The sequence below is a fragment of the Canis aureus genome, chromosome 17 (assembly GCF_053574225.1).
Source record: "Canis aureus isolate CA01 chromosome 17, VMU_Caureus_v.1.0, whole genome shotgun sequence".
Taxonomy (NCBI): Eukaryota; Metazoa; Chordata; class Mammalia; order Carnivora; family Canidae; genus Canis; species Canis aureus.
Genome location: NC_135627.1, coordinates 35,301,319 through 35,315,848, shown reverse-complemented (window position 1 = coordinate 35,315,848; position 14,530 = coordinate 35,301,319). Strand labels below are relative to the sequence as shown.

The 14,530-nt window shown below is 34.4% G+C and overlaps 1 protein-coding gene across 1 annotated transcript in view; it reads right to left on the bottom strand.

Moving 5' to 3' along the window:
• DACH1 (dachshund family transcription factor 1) overlaps positions 1-14,530 on the bottom strand; it is a 422,360-nt gene that overhangs the window by 387,205 nt on the left and 20,625 nt on the right. The window lies entirely within an intron of this gene.

Below are 14,530 nucleotides of genomic sequence, written 5' to 3'. Positions count from 1 at the left end.
AATTTCTGGCATAACTTAAAAACAATTAATTTGGCACTGGAATAATTAATATCTATCTAATTTCAAAAGACTTGATTTTATAATAAGAAAGTTACTGCAACTAAGAATGTACAGGCTGTAAAAATTCTACCATATAAATTCATATAAAATTCGATTCCCTTTATACATCTATTTCCTCCTTAAAAACTAAGCTTTGACTTCTTTAAATTCTAAACAAGTAATTGCAGACTGCTCATCCATTATATCCAAGCACTCTCTCCCTGTACAGGATCCACCATGGTAATAGTTCTTTCATCAAAGCCTAATGGTTTGTTTCAAATAATCAAAGTAGTGTTTATATCACTGTCCTCAGGTGCAACCATTTTGTTTCCCGGAGAGCAGTATGGTACATGCTAATGTCACAAGTGATAAATCAAAGTAAGTACATTTGTTTTTCTACCTTAACCAGTCTATTCAGTGCCACTAACAAAAATACATGTTGGCATTTGCACTTATGTACTTTCTATTTGAGAGCATCTAGTAATAAAGATTACCAAGAAAAAATACATATGTAAAACAGATGGCTACGTGCAAGTCTTAGCTGTATGAGAAATTTCCGTGTTAGATGGCAGTTGCTGAGAATTAAATTGTAAGCTTTACCTAGGGAGGGGGTAGAAATAAAGGAGCATTTCTGCTCTACAAGACAGAGATGACTTCTACTTAAAGGGAATCAAAGTAGCTTAGTCACAAAAAAATTACCATATATTTTAAGTGGATATATTCATTTACATTTTCAGTATGATAAATACTGAAAAGAAAGAATAAGAAAGTCATCTACAACATTTATGGATTCAAAAGAAGTCTGAGAAATTAAGATAAAATACATCTTACCTCTCTATTATATATTTCTCTATATTTCTATGTTTCAAAATCCCTAAGGCACTCAGTGGGAGTCAGAGTAAATTTACAATAAGTTAGAATAACAACTTGGGTTACTATTGTCCTGGTCATATGCAGGTTCAATTTTCAATGACATTCAGAACTTCTGTTATATAAGCCAACAGAGGCTGGAAAAGTCACAAAATGACTGTTTTCTCTATGAAAAAGGCATGAAACCTGCCTGGATATTGATTATTTCCAGTTCCCAGTTCATGCAGTAGCATTCCAGCAGCACTGGAAAAACCAAGGCAAAGAGACACAGTTGAACTCTGACTACTCACCTACTTAAGCATATATAAATGAGGAAGACACAAAGGGAAACTGACAACTGGAAAATAAACTGAGATGAATTAAAGACCCACTATGTTCAACGGACCAGTCTAATATCCTTCGAGAGTCAGTATTCCCTTTCACATTCATCTTTGCTCAAGAAAGTAAATGAGAGCAAAAACACAGTCTGTGACTCCTAAAGGGAAAAAGAAACAGACCACAGAAATAGTCTGCAAATTCTATCCTATGCCTAATAAAAAATGAGGAGCTGCAAACTCTGTCTTATTTACCTTTGGGTTTTGGAACCATAACATAAAATGTATCTGTAGCAATAACACCTCACTCTGTTTTTCTCTACCCTAAGTGATGGCTTCTTCACAATCAAAATTCAGTCAATAGCCTAAGACTGATAGGACTTATCTCTAGATGTCAGCGTGGTTCCAGAGGAACAAACTGACAAAGCAAAGGCGATAAGTTAGGGAATAAAATCCATTTAAATGGTAGGACGCCTGATTATGGTCCCAGAAATGTATATAGATCAAACAGTGCTGAAGAAGCTTAAGTACAAATGATAAAATGACTGAATAAAGTTGAAACCTTCTTTTCACCACCATATGAAGTGCTGTGAGGGCAAATGAAGAGGCATGTATCATTTTTATCAAAGCCAGTTTTATTTCAAAATTTGGACCACCATTTAATCAGTAACTCTTAATCTAATTAGAGCAATTTTCTGAGTCCTAAATATTTTAAAGATGGAATTGTTAGCTTTTTCGTGTCAAAAAAGGTTACTTAAAAATATTTGCTACCTACTTAGTTTAGTTAAATAGCATTATATGAAAATAAACATAGCAACTAACAAATATAATTTAATACTGCAAAAAAATCAAGAATACAAGAACTGTAAAATCTGCTAGTAATTTATTTAAGGATTGATGTTTGTATCTCTTATTCACATTTTTATATAAATGAATGTTTTCTTTCATTAAACCATTCCACCCTTGAAACCAATCCTAACACAATTTGTTATATATAGGGGTTTTTTTTGTTTTTTTTTTTCCCATATTATTCTATATATTTACCAGGGAGTTACTTTTCTGATTCTTTGAAAGACCCCCTTCAAATGAAAGGCTTAATAATCTATCACCAAATCATGATTAATTTTCTACCACCATGCTACATACTGGGATTACTCCCAAATGTTCAGTTTAATTTAAGTACTTTCTGATTCATGAACCGGAGGATAACATACAGCTATAAAAGGTAATCCAATCCTAACATGGCCTTAACCCCTATAATCTGCACTTCAATAGCAGGGAAACTGTATAGTTTTGAAACTGTAATCAAGAATTTTTTTTTTGCAAACACACACTGGAGCTGTCCTTTGCTCCCATCTCTTATTAGATTACAATAAAACGACCATGCTCTCTTTATGGTGGGAACAGAGCGACCCTGGGGTGATTTATAATCTTGTGAAACCCTGTCCACACTGCTGACCAGACTTTTTTTGAGGTCACTATCTGTTTCTTCAACTGATGTCTTCCTGCTGTGACAACACTGTTGGAGAGCTGTCAGCACACAAGAATTTCTCAAGCTACGTATTGTCTTTGAACGCATTTCTTGTGTTATTTCTATTGAGAAGCATTTGCGTGCTTGGTGTTTAGACAGTAAAGAATCTTTCTGAGGTTTTCTCATTAGTCTAAATCCTGACAAAAAGAAGACAACTAAATAGGAATAAATGAAGTGGATCTCTTATTGACAAAAGAGAATATTTATTTCTTCTAAATATATAATATCGCTATTGAATGCAAGCAATAAGGTAACAATTCATGTTTAAAATGAGAGTATTGCTCTCTCCAATAGTAAAATAATTTTATTCCAACATGTTAGATACTATTGCACTAGTAAGCCTTAGCTGAAATGTCTGGGGATTACATAAACATAAAAAATAAGTAAGCTTTGCTATTTTTTTTAATGTGGGAAGTAGGGGAAAACCTTAAACTAATAAAATGTTTTAATCACAATGTCTCATAAAATCAGTTGCAATCTCCACTCTTGTCAAAAAACTGCTGTAGATGAGTAAAACCTATGCTGTTTTATCAAATAGCCAATGATTTTTAAAAATCAAGTAGCTACTAGCTAGATTTAGAACTAGCTAATTTTTTAAACGTTATGATAGAAGAGGAACTTGTTCAAATGATAATCTTGGTCAATTTAGCTTCTAGAAGTAAGACATTTTCCACTAATTGAAATAAAAAAAAATGTTAGAGATAGCATGGTATCCAGCTTGGTAGGTTCAACTGAATCAGTTTGCTCCTCTGTTTTGTTTACTCTAATTTTAATTGTATTTAAGTTAAATAGGAAAAGAGGAAAGCGAACATAGGATTACTTTCTTTTTATACTTAAATATCTCATATTGATTCTAAAAAGATAAGAAATAAATGTTTCTTAATTTTTATGTTTCCCTCTTTCTTTTTCTCAAAGAGACAATTAAGAAAAACAATCTAAATTCTTTTTTTTTTTCCTTTAGGAAAACGAACCCCATATGGATTCAGAAAGTTGCCCTCCCTTTTTGAATGTTCCTTGCTTAGATATACATGAGGAGATAGTTTTGAGGTCTATAAAGAAAAAAAAATACTTTGTTGGGAAGAGCCAGAACTGATGTAAAAAGAGTCCAAGGGTACTGGATTGATTTGCAGCACTTGGGCCAGAAAGATTGAGAATCAGCTTGCCTGCAGCAAGAGCTCTGGATACATCCATTCACTTAGGGTATCTGTGATCTACTGAACATGGATGACTTTTTCTCAAACAGAGACCTATGTTACTTTGAGAGGCACATAAAGACCTTGCACTTTCACATATTTGACTTTGTCTCTATTGTTTAGATGACAAAAACCCATGGTCTACCTTCTAAATATGAGAAGAAAATAAAGGTAGATTAAATTGTATTTGAAAGTGTTCATAAACCTAATTTGTGCATACCATCACTTGCAGCATAAGTGGTATAGTGGAAAATAGCACTGTTGATAATCTAAAACTATGATAATACAAAAGTATCTTGTAACACTATGATTTTTTTTTACATTAGCCACATTTCCAAAGGAGATAAATGGTGTTAGAATTTAACTGTATCTGAACTTTTATGAACATCACAACCCACAACAGCTCTGGGATTTGACAATAGGACTTAAGGGTTTTATAAGCCTTTGAGAGTTTGTGATTTATAAGCCTGTTTGGTCATACAAACTTTTGTAACTTAGAACAGGGGAGAGGCTCCATCTGAAGACCTTTGATAGAATCATGTAATATTGGCTAGGTATGGCTTTACAAAGCCAAAATAAGAAAATATTTTAATGGTAATTATATTTGATACAACAAATGATGATCCCTATTCCTGTCAAAAAGCTGCTATTGCTAAGTAAAACTTACGTTAATTTCTCCAACTAGCATATGATATTTTAAAATCAAGTAAACCAACCCTAGCTAAAGTTAGAACTCACTGGTCCTCATCATCTTATTCATCATTATAAGATATTTTGAAATGATGAGAAAATGTTTAAGTTTATGAAAGTATGGAGACACTAGTAGTCATAACAAATAAGTTAAGTGTTCCTTTGTTTCCTGAAGTAATCCACCATTTACCTTCTCCAAGGACTCTTTTAAGAAAATGGACAGAAAAAAATCAATTAAAATAGTGAAATGCCCCTTAGGATAAAGTTAGTTCAGCAGGCAGTGCATTTCTCAATAATCTCTTTATCTTGTGCTGAAGTAATACACATTTATGCCATGTTTTTAAGTACTATATTTTTCATAATGAGGCTGTTTAAAACTGAGCACTGGAAAGAGAATGGATGCTGATACAGCAAGTGTTATGATATAAAACTAGGGTTATGAGCGAAGCACACACCAGAAATGGAAAACGTGATTAGAGGCAAAATGGATGATGCAAGGTTCTCATATAACAAGCCAGTGAAGTAAACCAGCCTGAAAGACCCTGAATATCCACCTAATCTCCACTATCTAGAGCTATTGTGCCCAAGAGCACCTCTAAAAATACTATAATGGGACATCATTTCTGGAATCGCTACCTATATAACAGAAAGTAGTCCCAAGAATGAAGTCAGAACTTGAAGAATTCAGCAAATAATTCCACACACTTTTTTTTACACGTCTCTTACCTCACTACACCTCCTGCTAGCCTGCATTTGACCCATCCTCTCCCTTTATAAAGGGTGTAGCCATCTTAGCATTTCAATGACATAAGATTTTTGGAAGCACTATTAAAACTGGTTTTGTTTTTCCTCCCTTCAAAAGTTGTGACACTCACGATACTGGAAATTATGTTCATTTGAGATCACTGAAATAATGCATACTTTTTTTCTTTAAACCTGAGAATCAGAGAAGCAGCATCAGTTTGGGAAGCTAAATAGATACTGAGTATTTGTTAGCATTCTGCAAATCCCATGATTGCATTTTTACCTCCGCTTTTTCTATTCTTCCCTTTGCCCGCCTCTTCTTTCACTCAGTGATTGTCCATGCATGATGGAGGAATTTCATGTTGAGACGGTGCCCAGAAACTTGCTGGTCAGACAGAGCACAAGGAGACAGAAAAAGTAGGCCTGCCAAAATTGTTCCTATTTTGCCCCAACTTCCTACCAAAAGTCACTATTCTTCTGACTTACTGGCTGATGAAGACCATGGCAAAAACCTTGGGAATGCTGCCTCATATGGTCACAGTAAGGCCAAAATAGACCAAAGGCAGCTGTTTGAAAACAGTAACTACCAGCCTATTTGAAAACAAACTGGCCTGTACTCTTCGTGAATGAGAGACCTAGAGCGTGCCAAGGCAAATAAAAGCCTTGTTTACTGAGATGTATAGAAATACAAGAAATGGAGCAAAAAGACTTGAAGTAATCTAAAAAAAAAAAAAAAGAAAAAAAAAAGAAAAGAAAAAAAGGTGTCTTAAGAAGTCTGAATTAAAATGAGCTTTTAATCAATTTTGTAACCACTGGCATTCATGAGAAACTCTATAGCCCTTATTAAAATGAAAATAAAAAACAAGGGTAAGAACTCTGCTCTCCTGGCCTGCCTCCAAGTAAGGTAATTTTGTTTTGTCTACTCAAATTATCCCTGAGGTAATAATTATCTCATACTTTTTTTTAAAACTGCTCATCCCTAAGCTACTGGTTAGAATCTCTATGTATTGGTGAAATAAGCTGCCCTATAGCTCCATGACTGTACATCCTATCTGCCCAGGATAGTCCTAATTTTCACCTGTTGTCCCAACATAATTATTAATACTACCTCTGTTGATACTCAAGAGTGTTCTGGTTTGGCTAATTAATTTCATGGTTGCCCCACCTATACCACCCTGGAAACAATGGAAAAGATGATGAAAGTTGATCTTTCAGCAAAGAAAACATCGCAATAAAGAAGTTTACATTAAAGCATAATGTAATATTCTACTAGAAATTTTCTACTATTAAAATCATCTAGACTTGGAAATTCTACATTGTATTTAGGACATTCATATCTATTAAGAGACAACTAAATGGATAATAATCTGCAGTCTATTTACCTACTTGAGAAATTAATATATTTCTATAAAACTCCAAATAAGGACAGAATCCTTGAAAACAAACTCTTTCTTGTGTATTCAGCTTAGGGTATTGATAATAGTCTTAACCTCATCTTGCTTGGTCAGGTATTGCCTAATAGTAGATATATCCAAAGTACTCAAAATCATACATTTTATTCCTTTGACCATACAGAAAAATAAGGTACTATTACAGAAAATTCTTGCTACCAGATAATTTCTCTTGAGAAAGAAAGCTTCATTTGGTGGGCATTGAAAAGCTGTTTTCAAAAAACAATGTTCGGGATCCCTGGGTGGCGCAGCGGTTTGGTGCCTGCCTTTGGCCCAGGGTGCGATCCTGGAGACCTGGGATTGAATCCCACGTCGGGCTCCCGGTGCATGGAGCCTGCTTCTCCCTCTACCTATGTCTCTGCCTCTCTTTCTCTGTGACTATCATAAATAAATAAAACTTAAAAAAAATGTTCAAACATTAAATAAAATATTAGTATTTAATGTTTATTGAGTACTTATTATATCAGCCACTGTGCTAAGTGCTTAATGTGCTTGATTTTATTTTAATACAAGTATTTAAAAAATACAAGTATTATTGTCCCACTTTTAGAGATGAGTAACTAAAGCTCATAGACTTTAAAGAATTTGCTTACAATCAAAGAGCCAACAAGTGGTAGAGACAAGATTTTAAAAATCAAATTTTCTATCTGTAGCATGGTTTACACTTGTACCTTGGAATTGCAGATAAATTTTTAATCTTTCCCTACTGCATATAATAAAAAGCCTGTTGCACTAGCTCTGACTCATGCTCCCCTCCTTTACAAGGCTGGAAACCAAATCAGAGGAAATGCAAAGAGAAATAAACTTTGTTAAAATGCCTTTCAGACCTTCACATCTCCTTCAAGCATTGACTCAAATGTCATTTTCTCAAGAAGGACTATTCTACTTCATTTAAAATTTCAACTGCCCCACTACCCACATTCTCAACTTCCATCACCCTGATCTCTGTTTTATGGTATATGTCACCTTAAAACTATGTAACTAGCTTATTTATTATGCTTATTATATATTGCCTATCTGTTTGTCCCCAACCATGGCCACTAGAATATAAGCTCTGTGAAAACCTGGATTTTTGTCTGTTGCATTCACTGCTAGATTCAAAGCACCTAGGAGAATGCTTGCCACACGTTACGTGCATAACAAGTATGCACCGAATAAATAGATGAATGATAATTTTCATCACTTCATACACACATATATGCATACATATTACTGAGTTCTTTTAGTTTGAGTTATAAAGAGAGACTAATAATAATGTGAAATAAGAAAAGATTAAGGATAAAATGAATATGTATCATTCTCTAGTGGCAAATTCAAGGTAGTATTCACTAAATATTCATCTTCCTTTCAAATTTATTTTAAATGAAATCCCCATGTATTGAAGAACTTTACAAATAAAATTATAGATGAAAACTTTTTCTTGAACACTTTTGGGTAGACCTCCTATGAAACAGTTTTTGGATTTCACCAGCTTCGGTGGTTAAGATATCTTGTATTTACACATATTCAGGGAAGGTATTATTAATTCACTTGTAAAGTAGCATGTCTAAAATATGTGGGTTTTTTGACATTCTGTTGAAGTTCGGTGGTGAGAGTGTGACAAATAATTGAGCTGGAAATTTGGGTAATTACTATTCTCAGTTATCACTGATCTCTCCCAAGTAAGCATAAAGTCAGCATTGGTAAACCCTTAAATGAACTAAACATATGCACAAAAAAAGTTAACACTACTTATATTCCCTCTCCAATCAGATCAATCGTGACCTTATTAGAGAAAAAGAATGATGGCAGGCAAGACAGACATGCCAATATGAAAAGTCTAAGGAGTGCCTATCTACAAAAATCTAGAGCTTAAATTTCAAAACCATATGAATATTACATTGAATTATTAGTAAAAAGATGCAATAAAAATATAAACTCAAAAACTAAATACAAACTGGTAAGCTTTTATTCTGAGTGGGATCACTTTTGTTAAGAGGGAGTTGATACAGATTTTGAAGTCTGTAAGTGTAATTGCATTCTTTAATATGTATTTTTTGTGGAGTATTGAAGGGTCTTCTTAGTTGAGGAATATTAGCAAAAAGAAGTTGAGTGAGAACAATGAATTATTCCCTAATAGATGTGACTCTAATAGCTCTCTAGGTTGTTTTTAATTATAATTATATTATCTTATTTAACAAAGACATTTTTGTGCATACCAGAAGTCATTTTTAGTGAAGTAAAAAGTTTTTCCCTTAGGTACTCTTTCTCCTAAGACTTAGATTGAGTATCTAAGATTAGATAAATAAAATTATCAATAAAATGAGGGAAACCAAATTTTGATGTCAATCCCCTGAAAGAATCATGTCACCCAAACCAAGGTACATTATCATTTATAAGCCTGCTGATCTGAGAATGTTGACTTAAAAAGTATTTCTGAAGCAATTTTAGTTTATTTATGTAGAGGTTGATTTACAGTAGATCAATCTCTTATTTTTTACATGGCATCATGATATGCATTTGCTTCCCTAATTGTTAGTGCTGATTTTAAAGTAAAATCCTTAACACTTGTCTTACCTTCTAGCATTGGGTTAAATCACTTTGGGTCAGCCTGTAAACTCACTCTGCAAACTGAATCTGCCACTATCTTACATGAAGTCTACCTTTGTGGTTTGCAGCAGCTTTACTACAGAAAAGTCAACTGAGAGTTTAGGGTGAACTCTGTTAACAGAGCTTTTATTTTTAATCAATGGTATTTTTCAAATTCCGGTACAGAATGTTCTCATCTTTTGACACTAGTTATTATCACAAGCTTAGAATCAAACACAATAAAGGTATTTCTTGGAGTTCTAATCATGACTCAGCAGCATAGAAAGACCTGCTCTCTGCAAGTCTCTATCTTTGACTTCCATTTAACTTTGAATAATTCATAATGGAAAAATATTTGACCTCTGGAAATTAAGAATATTTTTTCTTTTAAAACTTGATATGTGGTTTTCAAAGAATTATTTGAATGCAGAAGACATAAAAAGTGTTTTTAATGCCATAGAAAAAAATATTAAAATACTGTCAATTCATAGAGTAATTATCCAATCCTTCTGAAAAATCCCCTTCATTATTTTATGACCACAATCTGCAGCTCCTAAATCTCATCTCAAAATTTCTTCAAAAGTTCATGCCCAAATCTCTGGCTCCTTTCCTCATTTTTCCCTTGAATCCCAGAAACATGCTTCTGACATCACCTGGATAATTCAAAAGACCTAGAACTCAAAGCCTTCAAAATGGAATTACTTATATTCACCAAACACTGCTCTTCATGGTCTTGTGCCTCACAACACTGTTCATCAAATATTAGAGAGTTAATCTTAACTCACTTCTCTTTCTCCAAACATCTAACTAAATCTGCTTTAACTTAATTTCTCTTTTATCTTTTTTTCCTCCCTCAATCTCCACTACAGCTGCCTTAAACTTAAGCCTTAGGTATTTCAAACTGGATTACTGTAATAGTCTCTAGTTTAAAATGTTTCTAGTTCACCCTTCTAAGCATCACAGTATTCTCTATCCAAAACACAATCCAATTATATCATTTCTCCAATTAAGAATCTTTCAATAGAAATACATCTTCCAATGATTTTTCATCATTACCATATAACATTCAAAGTCCTGAATCAAGTAGGGACCTTCCTGAGCTTGCCAGTGTCTATATTTGCCACCCAACTTTCCATCCCTGATTCACAAGTATATCCCAACCTCTAGCCAGGCCATAATCCCTGGAAATGATGAGTCTTTATTTTTTAATTGTCTTTCTAGACATTTGCACATTTATGTCTGTTTGTTTTATTTTCAGAAGCCTTAAATTCACTAATATAGATGTATCCTTTGCTAATACAACCAAATTAGGATAAAGAAGAATAAAAGATGCAAAATGAATAACAAGAGAAGAAAGGGATAAAATGAAAGTAGAGCAAGCCAATAAAGTATGTAAAAAGAACACAGTAAAGTTCTAAAGGCCATACCAATATCTGAGCAGATAAATTTGATTCTAATTTTCTTCATGTTCATGTCTTTATGCTTGGATTTCAAGAGAGATGTGATTTATAGACTTGAAGGAAGAGTTTATCACTTTTCTTTCTGTCTTAAAAAAGATAAAGAGCATGTGTAAAATTAAGGGAGAACAGGCAAAAATCTTCACCCATGTCTAGATTTTGGAGGCACAGTTGCTCTATGTGCCCAAAGCAATAGTTTACAGTCTGTTTTAGAAGCCTACAAGGATTATAAGGAGGGCCTTCATTTTCCAGAGAGTCATAATGTTTCCATGTGGAAACAAAATATGTGGATGCCATGAAATCACAAGATTTTAACTAGAAAATGTTTGGAAATATTAAATGATTACATTTATCTCTTCATTGTCCTGCAAATCTGCCTTGTATATACTGCACTATTTTCCTCACAGGTTTCTAACAACAATAATGTAATAATTTAATATTTATATGTACGGTGCAGTAACTCAAAATAGAACGTTAAAACTATAATTCTGTTTTCTAATGAGGAAGCAATTTCTTCTTGAATTTTATTTCTAGCAAAACTCAATAGTTTAAGCTTTCAGGCCTTGTTAGAATATGCCCATTTTTCTTAGTCCATTGGAAGGATGCTTGAATGGAAGCACTTCTCATCATGAATAAGCTGTGAAATGTTGGTGAAAATTAAATTTAGTTACACCTGCCAGCCCAGGATCTGCTCTGGATGGCGGTTGTCTCACTTAAACAAACATATCTGTTTGTGACATTGGAGACACACAAGTATTGCTGCTGAGTAGGACTGAACTGTCCAGTAATGGGAAACCAATCTATAGCTTTCAAAGGTCACTGTAGAACTGGCACCAGGAAGCTGGACACCATGGTTTTTTTGGCTGAATAACTGTAGGTGTTAATTCTTGACTTTTCATTCCCTAGTATGACCTGGCACAGGGGAAAGGAAAACAGTGAGGGGCTTTTGTTGAATTCCTACTAAACCTCTATGTAGTTTATGATTTCTAGGACATTTAATTTTCATTTTTTAAATCTCCTCTTCTTAAATCCTCATCTTGCTGGGTAGGTGTTAGACTCCCTCCTGACAAGTGAGAAAACTAAAGCTCAAGTGAGTTTTTGCACCATTCCAGGGTAGGAGTGCAGTGTAGGAGTAGAGAGTGTAGGTTCTGAGGTCAACTCCATTTCCCACCCTTGCCTTGGGTGATTTATGTAACTTCTCTGTAACTCAGCACCTTTCTCTGTAAAAGGGAAATAGGTCCGTTATGAGGATTACATGAAATAAGATGTGTACTCAGGTTAGTGTCTGGAGTAAATGCACAAAAAATGATATGGATCACAGAAGAGGAAAAAACATTCTATGGTGCAAATTGTGTAGAGGATGCTGATGGTGGAGTAATGTGAGAGGTAGAGGAAGACCATGAATTCCAAAGAGACTTAGAAGTAAGATGATAAAGAATTAAAGGATTATGAAGAATTGTTGGTGGAGATGAGAAAAATACAACACACAAAACAAGAGATACTTTGCACATACTCACCCATATTCAAAATTAAATTTTAAAGTATTTCTCTTACAGTTTACTCAACAAGGTTGATAAAAGGTTGAAAAATGATCTCCCAATCAAAAGCTATCTATCTATTCTGACTTGTTGAAGACTTTTGGGTGTCTCCTTAGAACACTGGCTAACAAGGTTCAAATGAGACATAACTCATTTAAAGGAATCCTTTTTTTTTAATTTTTATTTATTTATGATAGTCACTCAGAGAGAGAGAGAGAGAGAGACAGAGACACAAGCAGAGGGAGAAGCAGGATCCATGCATCGGGAGCCTGACGTGGGATTCGATCCCGGGTCTCCAGGATCGCGCCCTGGGCCAAAGGCAGGCACTAAACCGCTGCGCCACCCAGAGATCCCTAAAGGAATCCTTAATGTTCAATAACATTTCATAGTTAGTGGACTAGAAGCACTTCTATCATTCTGATATTAAACCTGCTACACTATAAACATGTGTATGGCTCCTTTTTAACCATCCTACATTATCTGAAAGTGATTTAAAGAATAGGCATTATGCTTTTAGGACTCCATTAGATTTTGAAAAACAATAGTACTCTAAATTTCAAATTTGCCACAATACAATGAAATTTACATTTCCTCAAGAAACTTTTATTCATTAGACACATACAAGTGAAGATAAAGTTCAGTTTCAATATACTATGCACCAATTCCCAATTGCAGTGCTCCTGGATGAGACAGCATATTGAACCAATGAAAAAAGTGCATGGGCCACGCATTATATCAGGGTCATTTAGGAAGATATATGTATTGTGAAGGTTATAGGCAGCTTTGCCTATTGCTTAAACCCGATACATTTATTCCTTATAAACATTTAAATGAGCATACTGTTTGCAAAGTCGTACAACTGTTGCCCTGGGTAAGTCATAAATGCAAAGAATCGAACTTCATAGGAGAAAAAGGACAAAACTAGATCTTAAAAACAAGAGTCTCTAGAGGAAGTGAAAATGGCGTGCTTCCTTCAGCACATCCTTGTCTTTTCACTGAAAAGTCCCTCACCTGGATCTTAGCACTACAAGTTACAACGGAAGAAATAGGTTTGAAAGTCGCAAGAGCATGAGTAAATAGAACTTAAAGCTGAGTGATTCGAGTGTGTTTAAAACCATCATTTTAAAAAGATGTATTTACTTATTTGTGGGGAGGGGCAGAGGGAGAATCTTAAGCAGACTCTGTGCTGGGCATGGAGCCTGACTCAGAGCTCAGTCTCACAACCTTGAGGTCACAACCTGATCCAAAACCAAGAATCAGCTGCTTAACTGCACCACCCACAGGCCCCTCAAATTATCACTCTGAAGCAGAACTACTAAGGTTTTCAATGAATTTACTTCTTTCACATAATACTGTTAGTTTGAAATAACATAAGGTGTGAGTAAACAGTTCGAATCACCCTGGACAGGCAACCAAGAGAGGAGTAAAAGGGCAGCAAAGGAAAAGCACTGTAATTAGTCCTCTGATTAATTCAGCAACATCTTTAGCAACATGCCAATTTTTCAACATGCAGTTGATGGAATTCAGCAAACAACCTTTAAAAATACAGCAATAGCTGCTATATATTATATATAAACACTATACCTTCTCTTTTGAATTAGTGATAAATGATACCCTTTTGTCTTGATTTATGCAATATATCAACATGCAAGACTTTGATGGGACACTGAACATTAATAGAAAAATTCAACATATTTAGCTCTACCACAATTAATTCCTTACCTTAACTGTAGATATCCTAGAACAAGAGTTCCATCATTTTCCACACATAATAATTACCTGGTAAAAAAACATTATTTCCCACACTTGATTAAAGTGAATAAACAAAAACAAGCAAAGTGACGCACATACCCTATCTACCAAAGAATTTGCACATCACAGAAATGTGCCAATCTGATAAATAAGTTCTTCAGATGGAGTATGAGGATGCCAAAATATCAAAGTACCTTTTCTGCTGCAGAAAAAAAAAAAGATCTAAAGATCAAAAAGAATAGCAAACTACCTGGATGGAAGAAGGCATCCAGGTGGGTAATTGAGATGGAATGATGAAGCTTATTCCAAAAAACATGTGAAGGAAAACAGACCCAACCCCAAACTTTCCATGGCTACTTTCCAGTTTAAAAACCAGAAAGTTA